This window comes from Musca autumnalis, unplaced genomic scaffold (genome assembly GCF_047663935.1).
Source record: "Musca autumnalis isolate F117 unplaced genomic scaffold, ASM4766393v1 scaffold_2, whole genome shotgun sequence".
Taxonomy (NCBI): Eukaryota; Metazoa; Arthropoda; class Insecta; order Diptera; family Muscidae; genus Musca; species Musca autumnalis.
In genome coordinates, this window is record NW_027411755.1 from 109,084,221 (window position 1) to 109,097,230 (window position 13,010).

Genomic DNA, 13,010 nt, shown 5'->3' on the forward strand with positions numbered 1-13,010 from the left:
TGTCTAAACGATAAAGTAATTCGTTTATTTATTTTAGATGGGAAAACTACGATAAAATATGTAATTCTTTATTTGCTCTTTAGTTAGCTTTAGTAGCATAATGTGCAAATATTTTCAGTATTTAACAATAAATTTTTAATTTGACGTATGTTTTTTGAGACGAATTCAATTTACAAAAAATTCTTTTGACGTTTCAAATTCGATCAAATGGGCTGATGCATCCACCTTGGTAATTGTGCTATGAACAAAAATCAGCTGACTGCCATTTAAATCCTCCAAAATGTATATCTAAATGCAATGAGATTTGTACTGGATTTATTAAATCCAGCCGAGGATTTATGGCTAGTCTAAATGAGCTATTATTCTCTCGGTATGTTATTCTCTGTCGTTCCTTGTTATGTATTTCATTGTTGTTATGAAGTAAATTCCAGCTGTGCGGTGTGAATGTGCGTGTGTGCGTTTAACAAGCAGAAAACAAGGTTGGGCAAAACAACCCTGTCTGCCAAAAAGTTGATCAGCAAATTGTCAACAACATTGTTTTAGTTGACATTATAACGCCGCAATGTGCGGATGAATAAAAATTTTACGATTCGTGTTTATAACTTAGAAAAGTAAGTATGTAAATATTGGACAAACTATTTCTGTTAAGTTTTATGTATTCATTTGTTTATATAAGTGAATTTACATTTATTTGGGGTTTCTCTTTGTAATAGATGCAAGCAATAGAAAATCTAAAGAAGAATGGAATGACGGAGAAAAAGCCAAGAGTTTGGTGTCCAGCGACAAATAAAGACAAATAAATTACTAACAGTTTTTATGATTTTCAATTTTACTTAATGGTGACAACGCCCAATAAGATCATAAACTTCGTTGAAAGTAGGTATGAAGTGTTTAATGTGAAAAGAAAATACAAATATTAAAAGAAAATATAAATATTTTATATGTACAGTTGTTTTATGTGAAGTTTGTATGCTGTATCCCAACATCATGGAAGTACACATGGCCTTAGTTGGCATCACTCTTGCTTTCGGACGTGCTTTCAAATCGCTCCTAACAAAGATAAAAAAAAAATCGCCGTTTGCGTTATAAAACGTACTAAAAACGGAAACATAAACGTATTGCAAAGTTACCACATCAAAAACATTCGAATATTCAAAATTCTTTGTGTACTTTTTGTGATTTTTGCATAACCAAAGTAAGACAAAACTCTTTGTTTACCTTGTGTTTTTCATTTTGTGCTTTGTTTTCGCACGCTAAACTGAGAGAAAGCTTCAATCCGTCGATACTTGCCTCTGAACAAAACGTCATCCTGCATTTCTTTTTGGTGCATTCACAAAAAATAAATAAGCTTTCTTGATACATCACCCTGTGTTTCCTGAACTGGCAAGATCTGTGGTTTGTGAACTGGCTAACGTGATTTTATCACCCTGTCTGCATTGCCCTGTGTTGCTGTTAATCGTTATTCACACTTGCTACACTGTTTCCTTTGCAACTGAAGTTGAAGTTATAATATATATTTTCAAAATGAGCTGCCCAATAAACAATTGTGCATTCAAGTTATCTGATGAAGAACAAATGGTATCTTGCTGGCTTTGCCTGGATTCGTATCATATTAAATGCATTGATTTAAATGCTCGTACGATGGACAACTTAAATGAGAACAAAGGTTTACGTTGGTGCTGTAAAAAATGTCGTATCTACGATGCTCAATTCTTTAAATTTTTCAAATCCACGTTTACGGAATTTAATGAAATACGCAATGATCTCCAGACTTTAACGGAAAGTTTATGAAATATGAGGAAATATTCGATAATACGTCTTCATTCGACCAATTTCTACAGTCTCCGAATGATTCTCTCCGTAAAAGGAAGAAGCCATTGAACAACACTACAAACATACTTAATAATGAATCGAATAATATTGCTATTCCTACGATTTCTATTCAAAATTCTCCATCAAATTCATCATCAACACCTCAAACAATTGAAAAGAATAAGCTAACTGCAGAAGAAACTCCATCAGGTTCATCAGAATTCCATTCACCTTTACCATCACCAACATCACCGAACGTTTCACGTGCTACTAATCGCCCTACTCCAATCTTGAGGGTAGTACCTCCAAAGAAAACAGTTTTTTTAGCTCGTATTGCTGCAGAAACTTCCGAAGCAGATGTTTTGTATTACATTAAACACAATGTTAATAGTAATTTTGATATCAGAGTAGTTAAATATAATTACCCTCCAAGGCGTAGTAAGGCCTCCTTTAGAATTATTGTCCCGGTTGAAATATTTGATACTGTAGTAAATCCATCTTTTTGGCCTCAACATGCTATAGTACGTGAATTTATTTACAAAGAAACTGCAAGATCTGATATTGCTTATTTGCCAACTTCTAATTCTAATTCAACTAATTCTCAGTCAAAAAACTAATTGTTACTCCCTCTGTTGATGAACTTAAAATTGTATATCAAAATGTAAGAGGTTTAAACTCTAAATTATCATCACTATTTACTGACAGTTATGTCTTCGATAATGATATTGTAGCATTTGCAGAAACGTGGCTTAATAACAATATATATGATGCTGAAATATTTTGTCCAAAGTACCAAATTTTTAGACGCGATAGAAATAACAGCTCCAAGAGTAGAGGCGGTGGGGTTCTTATAGCTGTATCGTCCAATTATCCTTCCGAAGAAATTTCATCACCCTTAAATGATGATATTGAAATAATTGCCGTAAAAGTTTATCTTAAGCACATAACTATATATATCACTTGTTCTTACATACCCCCTGGATCAAGTATTGATGTATACGAAAAACATAACTCGCATATTCTTCAGTCTTTTGAAACAGCAAAAGCTAATGATATTTTGATAGCCCTTGGGGATTTTAACTTGCCTCATATTAAATGGATAGAAAATTCTGAATCCAGTGACCTTGTACCTACAACTATAAATGATAATACAAACAAATTTATTGGTCCTCTATTTACCTTCGGATTATCACAAATTAATGGAATTCACAACTCTCTTGGTAAATTGCTTGACCTAATATTTGTTAATCAGCCTTCTGATATTCTACCAGTACATTGTGATCCTTTAGTGCGCCCGGCAGACAAGTATCATCCAACTATATTAATACCACTCCTTTTATCTTCTCGATCCAATAATGTCACAAATGAACTAAAATAAAACAGCATATTGTTTCAAACGCACAAATTATACAAAATTAAATGCCTTTCTGACTTCTACAGATTGGTCTATACTTCAATCTTTTGACTCGCTTGATGAGATGTTACATAGCTTCTATTCTACTCTTGAAAATGGCATATCTAAAGCTGTCCCAAAAATGAAAATCGCTAAAAGTTCAGGTCCACCATGGAATTCCACATCGTTATCTAGGCTAAAGAACAAGAAAAATAAGCTTTACAAGAAATGTAAAAAAAGTGGTTCCCCTTCCGATTTTGCAATTTACGCAATCATCAGATCCAAATATACCCTTCTTAACAATCGACAATATAGAAATTATATATCGAAAACCAAGGATGAATTGATATCTAACCCTAAAGCCTTTTACGGATTTATTAAATCAAAGCGCCAGTCGCGCACATTCCCAAAAATCCTAAAATTTAAAACCATTGTTGCAGAGGATGACATCACCATTTCAAATACGTTTGCATCATTTTTTAAAACTACCTACTCAAACAAATCTTATAAAAATGAAGTTGCATATCCATACCCCTTACCAGAATTTACATCAATAAATCTTCCCTTATTAACCGTTTCCGAAGTATTGTCCAATCTAAAATCTCTAAAAAATACAACAAGTTCAGGTCCCGATGGAATACCTGCTTGTATTCTGAAAAACTGTGCCGAAAATCTTGCACTTCCTCTTTGTGAAATGTTCAATAAATCGATTCACACAGGTTATTTTCCCTTATTGTGGAAAAAATCATTTATTGTTCCTTTATTTAAATCAGGTAGTAGAACTGAAGTTTCTAATTACAGAGGCATTGCTAAATTGAACACAATCCCAAAAATGTTTGATAAGATGGTTACTAAACTACTGTCTTTTCAAGTTTCTTCTATTCTGTCAAATCGTCAACATGGTTTCCGGAAAAGTCGGTCTACCATAACAAATTTGCTTGAACTTACTTCAATTGTAAATGAAGCCTTCAGAAATAGTTGCCAAACAGATTGTATTTACACTGATTTTAGTAAGGCTTTTGACAAAGTAAATCATGAAATACTGTTAATCAAATTAAAATCTATTGGGTTTTCAAATTCATTATTGAAATGGATTAAATCTTATCTATGTGATAGAGAGCAAATGGTTAAATTTGGTGCTGCAATGTCCAATAAAATAAATGTCACATCTGGGGTTCCACAAGGGAGCCATCTTGGACCGGTATTATTTACATTGTTTATAAATGACCAGCCAAATGTTATACAAAACTCTAATGTTCTTATGTTTGCCGACGATGTCAAAATATTCAGTTCTTTTAGTGATGCATCGAGTCAATATCTTCTTCAATCTGATTTAGACCGTTTTTGCCGTTGGTGCAATACAAATTTGTTAGAGCTAAATGTCCTTAAATGCAAACACATGTGATTCTATAGACTAAAGAAAATTTACACTCGTTATTATTTAAATGAGCAGAATGTTGAACATGTTGACTCTATTAATGATTTGGGAATCCTTTTAGATAATCGTCTCAATTTCAAACAACACATATCTATAATTACAAATAAAGCTTATACAAACCTGGGGTTTATCAAGAGATGGAGTAAAGAATTCACAGACCCGTTGGTAACAAAACAACTGTATATATAATTTGTTCGCTCCAAGTTAGAGTATGGTTCTATTATATGGGATCCAGTTTATTCTATCCAAACAAAAGCTATCGAATCAGTTCAAAAACAATTCCTTTTATTTTGTCTTAGGGACCATGGCTGGAACATTCAAACCTTACCGTCGTACAAATACAGGTTAAATTTAATAAAATTACCTACACTAAAAAGTCGTCGAACAATGCTAAATGTTACATTTATTTTAAACGTTATTCAAGGAAAACTATTTTCTGATTATATTCTCCAAAACCTTTATTTTAACGTTCCATTCAGGCCAACACGCAACTATCGACTATTACAAGTACTTTATTATAGGCCAAATTATGCAAATAATGACCCACTACGCCGTCTACTCTTGGAATTTAACAAATTTAGTAACATGATTGATGTCTCTGAAAGTCGAGAATCGGTAAAGAGAAAAATTATACTTTCCCTAAACAGTTAACATATGTATTATAATATATTTTAGTCTGTAAGGATTATATGAATCTATAGACTTAAGAAATAATAATAAAAAAAAAATGACTGAGCGGCCAAATATGAAGGTAAGTTATTGTGTAGAAAACCAGTTATTTAGTAACAAATTGTTTATTCTTTCAATTTTACTTACAGATGACAACGACCAATGGTATCATTAATGTATTTAGTTAATACCTAAGGAATGAGGTATTGTATCCATGGTCAAAACTAATTGCAATAAAATGAATTAAACATATTTAGCGTTGACTTAATTTTTATGCATTACCTGAGTATGAAATGACTTCATAAAATAAATGAAATCTTACGTTACATCAATGAAATGTATCATTGAATTTGAGCCAACGTAAGGCTTCATTGCATTAAAGAAAGTATTTCTTTACATTAATGAAAGTATTTCATTTCACTAATGAAAATATTTCATTGCATTAATGAACGTATTTCATTGTATTAATGAAAGTATTTCATTATACTAATGAAAGTATTTCATTGCAATAATGAAGAGGTTTCATTGTACTAATGAAGAGGTTTCATTGCATCAATGAAGAAGTTTCATTGCACTAATGAAGAGGTTTCATTGCATCAATGAAAGTTTCATTTCATTAATGAAGATATTTCATTGCATCAATGAAGGAGTTTCATTGCATTAATAAAGAGATTGCATTGCATCAATGAAGAAGTTTCATTGCAATAATGAACAAATTCGTTAATTTTACTTCAATGAAACTTTTTTCGTTTATTCAATGAAGCTCTACGTTGGCTCAAAATCAATGACAAATGTCATTGATGGAACGTAAGATTTCGTTTATATTATGAACCTTTTTCTTTCAGTGCAGTGCAGGTGTTTTAGCGTTTTTATGGAAAATCCTTGATAGCGGGCGATTATCAGTCACAAGTGTAAATTCTCTACCATGCAAATACATAAAAAATTTATCAACTGCGAAAATTATTGCAAGAGCCTCCCTATCTAGTTGGCTATAATTTTGTTCCGCTTTTGTTAAAGCACTGGAAATAAACCCGATTGGTCTCTCAAAGTCGTCAATTGAATTAGAAAGTACGGCAGCAAACCCGTAGGAATTGCATCACAAGTATGAGTTAATGGCAGCGATTCATTATAAGGTACTAAAATTTTGTCATGTAAAATTTCTTGTTTCAATTTGTTAAATGCTTCTTCACATGGCTTTGACCATACAAACTTTTTCCTTTCTCCAGTAAATGAGTAAATTTCTCAGAGGATATGTCAGGGTTGCCATGTTGGGAATAAACCGTGAATAATATGTAACCATTCCTAAAAACCTCCTGACATCATCCACGTTAGCAGGACGTGGCAATTTTGACATCGCTTCTGGTTTTGAAGTGCATTTAGCTATCGAATTGTGGCTTATCACATATCCTAAGTACTGGATATGTTTTTTGAAATACTCACATTTCTCTTTACAAACTGTATATGCAAAGTGACAACTCATATGTAAAAAACATATCGTGTAAAGTACCCATAACGTGTAAATGATATTTCTGCAACCGTTCTAAACATTCCACAAGTCTTTGCTCACATACTGATTTGGTTGGGCCGTGCACAATGAAAGACCTTGTAGGATTTGATCTATGATACGATTAAACTCTCTAGGAGCTGTCTTGATACCAAATGACAAACGGTCCATCCGATACATACCTCTGTGTGTAGAAATTGTTTGAATAATACTATTTTCTTCATCCACAGCTACGTGTAAATACGCCTTATAGAGGTCCAGCTTACAAAAATATTTAGAATTCCTCAATGTGCTGAATATTTCATCTATTCGCTTTATTGGATAATGGGCTGGCTCCAATTGTGGATTAACACAGACCTTATAATCAACACAGAGGCCATTCGGCTTTGGTATAACAACGAGCGGTGATATCCAATTACTAGTGTTTACCTTCGAAATGATGCCTTCGTTTTCCAAGGAGTCAAATTCTCGTTCTACTTTTTCACGCAATGCGAATGGCAATTGCATTTATTTAATGAATGCTGGTTTTGCACTTTCCTGCAATTTCAATAAACATATTAAATTTGGGATGCACCCCACTTTTTTTGAAAAACTTCCGAATATTTTTGTATTATAATTTATATGGAATTTACATTTAAATTACTGACTCCATTTACCATTAAACGATCCCGGTCCACCTCATTCAAATCAATTTTAAGATGTCTAATCCAGACACGTCCAAGTAACGCGGTGTGTTTTGCATCCACAACAAACATTTTTTCCTTCGATTTTCTTCCTTTATATTGTACATTAACTTCAACAAAACCCAGTGGCACAAAAATACCTCCGGTATACGCTCGAAATGCAATGCTGGTTTTTTGTAATTTTGTTTTCAGCTTCAATTAGTCGAAATCAGTTTTTGGAATTAAGGTGAAGCCGGCTCCTGAGTCTACTTCAAAAATTTGATTTTTTCCTTCAATAAAAACAGCTGTGAAAAATTTTCCTATTTCTGCAGGGGTTCCCCTGTTCCGATTTATTGTAAATGTCGACTATTTGATTTATTCCACCATTATCACTGCCGTCACTATTTTCGTATTCAGATGGATCTGTTTCAATTGTGTTATACGATGAATTTTGTTCCATTTTTGATTTGATGCACACTTGTCTAACTTGGCCAGTTTTTTGCACAATGAACATTTTAATTTTGTTTTCTTTATTTTACATTCGTTCGATCGATGATTATTCAGCCCACATCGCAAACACAACCCCTCAAGTCCTAACTGTCGATAATTTACTTTTGATGATGCATATCGATTACTTTTTTGATATCGTTTATTCACTTGTTTTCGAGAGAATTGTTTTATCTTATTTACCTCACTTGTTGATGAGTTTTGTGTGATTTCTTTGTTATTTATTTTCGCCGCTTCCAATGCCTTTGCCTTCTCAAAGATTTCCATAAAAGTTTCATCAGGTTTTTGTAGCAATTTCTCGCGAATGGAATCATCCCGTAATCCTCGTATAAATTGAGGTCGACAAAATATGTCAGACACTGATTTTTTACAACTACACACAAAATCACAAACCGCTGCTCTCTTCTGCAACACAATCACAAAGTCAGCAATACTTTGTTCTTCATTTTGTATTTCGTTTAGAAATTTATGTTGTTCGACAAGTATATTCTTCTTAGGGCAGAAATAAGCCTGCAATTGTTGTAAAATTTCATCATAGGTTAGCTGGTTAACGGTCCTTGGTGCCACCAAATTTGTAAGTATCGTATAATTTGGTGCGCCCACATAATGCAGCAACAATTTTGCACACATCACCTTGTCTTGAAAAAACTCTTTAATTGCAAATAAATTTCTAACCGTTCCTTGTAAATCTCGAAAGATTCCGCTTCTGGATTAAAATGATCGAAATTTTACAATACATTTACGCTGGAAATATTCGGTTGATGTGTCTGTTGTTGTTGCGGAGCATTCGTCATTGTGGCGATTGCTTGCAATAATTTATCCACTTTTGACATTTTTCTGTAAATTTTTTTGCAAGAGGCGTTTAATTAGTTTGATGGTACCGCTTTATTTATTTTTGTTGTTTGCAGTTTTTTTTATTCTGCTTTCATCTTCGTCACCAATTTGTTGTGTCTGGTAGCAGAATTAACACACGCGTTGTTTTATAAAAGAGATTACATTTATTAAAATACAAATAAAGACAAGTTATGACAGAAACAATAAAGCTCGATTAAAAAATTAATCTTAAAAAATGATCTTCGCCTAAAAAGGCAAAAATTTTCAAATAAATAAAATCAGCTGAGCCAGGCTGGGGTTTGAACCCACGTCCTTGAAAAACACAGGAAAAAAGTGTTGTCACGGCGTGTTAGCGTTCAGAGCCAAACTCATAACTTTCAAAGGCAGCGCTAAGCGTTTGTCATGAAAGCACAACTAAATGGGAAAATCCTCATTGTTGTTGTAAAATACAAAACAAAAATGCATTTGAAAGAAGAAAAGTTCGAGGATATCGAAGCCGCTCCACATCCGATATGTCTGAAGAGTCTTTACCGAAGACGAAACATGCATGTCACATAGTGGTGGGTGTGTGGGTTCGAATCGTCGGCTTTCCTTTTTCACTTGCATAATAGATCATAAAGCTCGATTAAAAAATTAATCTTAAAAAATGATCTTCGCCTAAAAAGGCAAAAATTTTCAAATAAATAAAATCAGCTGAGCCAGGCTGGGGTTTGAACCCACGTCCTTGAAAAACACAGGAAAAAAGTGTTGTCACGGCGTGTTAGCGTTCAGAGCCAAACTCATAACTTTCAAAGGCAGCGCTAAGCGTTTGTCATGAAAGCACAACTAAATGGGAAAATCCTCATTGTTGTTGTAAAATACAAAACAAAAATGCATTTGAAAGAAGAAAAGTTCGAGGATATCGAAGCCGCTCCACATCCGATATGTCTGAAGAGTCTTTACCGAAGACGAAACATGCATGTCACATAGTGGTGGGTGTGTGGGTTCGAATCGTCGGCTTTCCTTTTTCACTTGCATAATAGATCATAAAGCTCGATTAAAAAATTAATCTTAAAAAATGATCTTCGCCTAAAAAGGCAACAATTTTCAAATAAATAAAATCAGCTGAGCCAGGCTGGGGTTTGAACCCACGTCCTTGAAAAACACAGGAAAAAAGTGTTCGTCACGGCGTGTTAGCGTTCAGAGCCAAACTCATAACTTTCAAAGGCAGCGCTAAGCGTTTGTCATGAAAGCACAACTAAATGGGAAAATCCTCATTGTTGTTGTAAAATACAAAACAAAAATGCATTTGAAAGAAGAAAAGTTCGAGGATATCGAAGCCGCTCCACATCCGATATGTCTGAAGAGTCTTTACCGAAGACGAAACATGCATGTCACATAGTGGTGGGTGTGTGGGTTCGAATCGTCGGCTTTCCTTTTTCACTTGCATAATAGATCATAAAGCTCGATTAAAAAATTAATCTTAAAAAATGATCTTCGCCTAAAAAGGCAAAAATTTTCAAATAAATAAAATCAGCTGAGCCAGGCTGGGGTCTGAACCCACGTCCTTGAAAAACACAGGAAAAAAGTGTTGTCACGGCGTGTTAGCGTTCAGAGCCAAACTCATAACTTTCAAAGGCAGCGCTAAGCGTTTGTCATGAAAGCACAACTAAATGGGAAAATCCTCATTGTTGTTGTAAAATACAAAACAAAAATGCATTTGAAAGAAGAAAAGTTCGAGGATATCGAAGCCGCTCCACATCCGATATGTCTGAAGAGTCTTTACCGAAGACGAAACATGCATGTCACATAGTGGTGGGTGTGTGGGTTCGAATCGTCGGCTTTCCTTTTTCACTTGCATAATAGATCATAAAGCTCGATTAAAAAATTAATAATGTTGAACGTTAAACGGGTAAGCGCTTACTGTAACCATAATATGTGACAGAGAAATGATGAATACATATTATCGTAAAGACATAGAAAAACAATGATGCAAATAAAGAATTATTAAATCAGTGATGTCAACTCGAGACACTACAGTTATATACTTTTTATATGTTATATACTTTTATAAAATATGAAAAATTTTATGTAAAATTCAATATTTTCTTAGTTTGCTCATTTGTTTTTTCTGCTAGACAATTTTGGCCAAGCAGAAACTATCAACATTTTTGGATACGTTGATTGTGACACTTCTTATTGAGTTCTTGAACAAGGCTGTGATATAGGAAATTTCCTCACTTTGTGAAAACTAATTTTGTTTATATCTATATATGAGTCTTATTAGTCCTGATTTAATAATAATAATATCTGCTAATTTGCTAACAAATCGACGTTTAACGGTAATAAACATAATTTGGAATACTTTTTTGATGATTTCACAAATTTATTTTGTGCATATGCAAGCAAGTATGCCAAAAAAATATGAGCCCATCATTGCATTCAGTTTTCTTCGAAACGAATTTTGGTCCGGTAAGAATTTTCGTATCTTTATTAATAAAATAAATGCAAAATCCGATGTCTACTAATGATCGATAGAACTCGTGTTTTGCATACAAATTTTTAAAAAAATTGAAAAAGATAAATTCGGATATTTTTTTCTCAATAATTACATATTTTTGCGTGTTATTACATATCGTCACCACAAATTTCCGAAGACGTATCGCCAAAAAAAATAAAATTATAAAATTATTCGATTGAATCTAAGACTAAAACTAAAACACATGCCCTTGCAAAATGTTAAGCTTCCGTGTTAGTCATCTGATTAAAAACCCCGAAGATTAGCAGGCATGTCCCAGAAACCAATTCCGATCGAAAGTGGAATTGATTCCGTATTTAACTTTTTCAGAAACCGAAAAACGAAAAAAATGGGTATGAAACCAGAACTCCAAGAATCTACTATTTTTTCGATAACATAAAGGACAAATTGTTATCGTAGTAAAAAAAAATAGTAGATTCTTGCAGGTTCTGGAACAGAGCACTTTATTTTTCCAATATTTTGGGGGTTAAAAAATCATCTGTAATACTTCTTCCAATACTTTACACATCGATGCCTTACTTTCTCAACCTCGTATCTTAAAAAATGCGATTTTGACTTTTTTGTATCAAACGATTGATATTTTTGTGTTTTATTATCGCAACCACTTATTATATCAATATGTTGTCGCGATTCTCTAAATATTAATAAAATATATTCTGGAATCTCATTCGCTCCTATTTTCATAACTGCCTCAAACTCGTATCTTAATACCTGAGCAATAATGTTTGACTGACAATCAATACCGAGGTGAAACGGCTGAAGCTAGGATCTTAAAATTTAGGTGAGTGTTAGTCTTGGAGCGTAGGTGGTCGATTGGGTTTTTGAAAATTCGTAGTAGAAGGGTTACAAAGAGTAGTTAAATGTTTGTTTGACTTACTGGTAATCAACGTCGAAGCGAAACGGCTAAATCTAGAATCTTCAAATTCTGAGTGAGGGTTCCTATTGAAGTGTAGGTGTGTTCGTAAGAAAAAAGTACTAAAGTGCACAAACAATTGTATCTTTCGTATTACGCGAACGAGTAGAGCTAGAATTCTGAGCGGAAACTTGGGACTTGGACGGAGTGCAAAATAGTTGTATTAAAGGGTTTTTGGAAATTAGAACAATAAATTTACGATAATTACTAAAATTTATTAAATGTGTACGATTTGGTATTTTGTAAACAAATAAAGTTAAAATTTTTAATATTGTTATGCTAATATCGGTTGAAATATTTTGTTTATGTAAGGAGGTGATTTGGAAATATATAAAAGTATATACGAAAAGTACTAAATGATACTAAATTAAGTGGAATACATATAAACATATGTTCCACAATACCCCCGAAGGGTCGTCACTCCTATATCAATGAGTGCACGCCAATTAATATTGTCTCAATAATGTGGGACACACTTCTTATCGCCGAGCCGGAACGGCAAGTCTTACGACACCACTTTTTAGTGAAGTTGAAATACTGAGGAAATGTAAGCCGACATTACACTGAGGGGATTTTGATGTTCTGTAGTGGGATTCTGTAACTATTTTTTGCTGTTACCGACAAAAATCGGTAAAATTAAATCGCAAAATTATGACTAAAAACATAAAGAATAGTTGGCATCACTGTTTGTGTCGGTAGAGGCTAGCGACTACTTTTTATTTATCGTTAACTTACCGAAAAAGCATTTTAATTTTACTGA

At 33.4% G+C, this 13,010-nt stretch overlaps 1 long non-coding RNA gene across 2 annotated transcripts; it reads left to right on the forward strand.

Annotated features, from left to right (window-relative positions):
• Nucleotides 1-458: 458 nt before the first annotated feature.
• LOC141393018 (uncharacterized) lies at nucleotides 459-5,563 on the forward strand. Of its 2 annotated transcripts, XR_012409973.1 has the most exons (4): nucleotides 459-611; nucleotides 714-880; nucleotides 950-5,394; nucleotides 5,462-5,563. It is a non-coding gene; the product is annotated as an uncharacterized lncRNA (long non-coding RNA). The 2 variants fall into 2 exon arrangements; XR_012409974.1 differs by lacking the exon at nucleotides 5,462-5,563 and having other exon boundaries at nucleotides 537-611; nucleotides 714-876; nucleotides 950-5,271.
• Nucleotides 5,564-13,010: the final 7,447 nt, after the last annotated feature.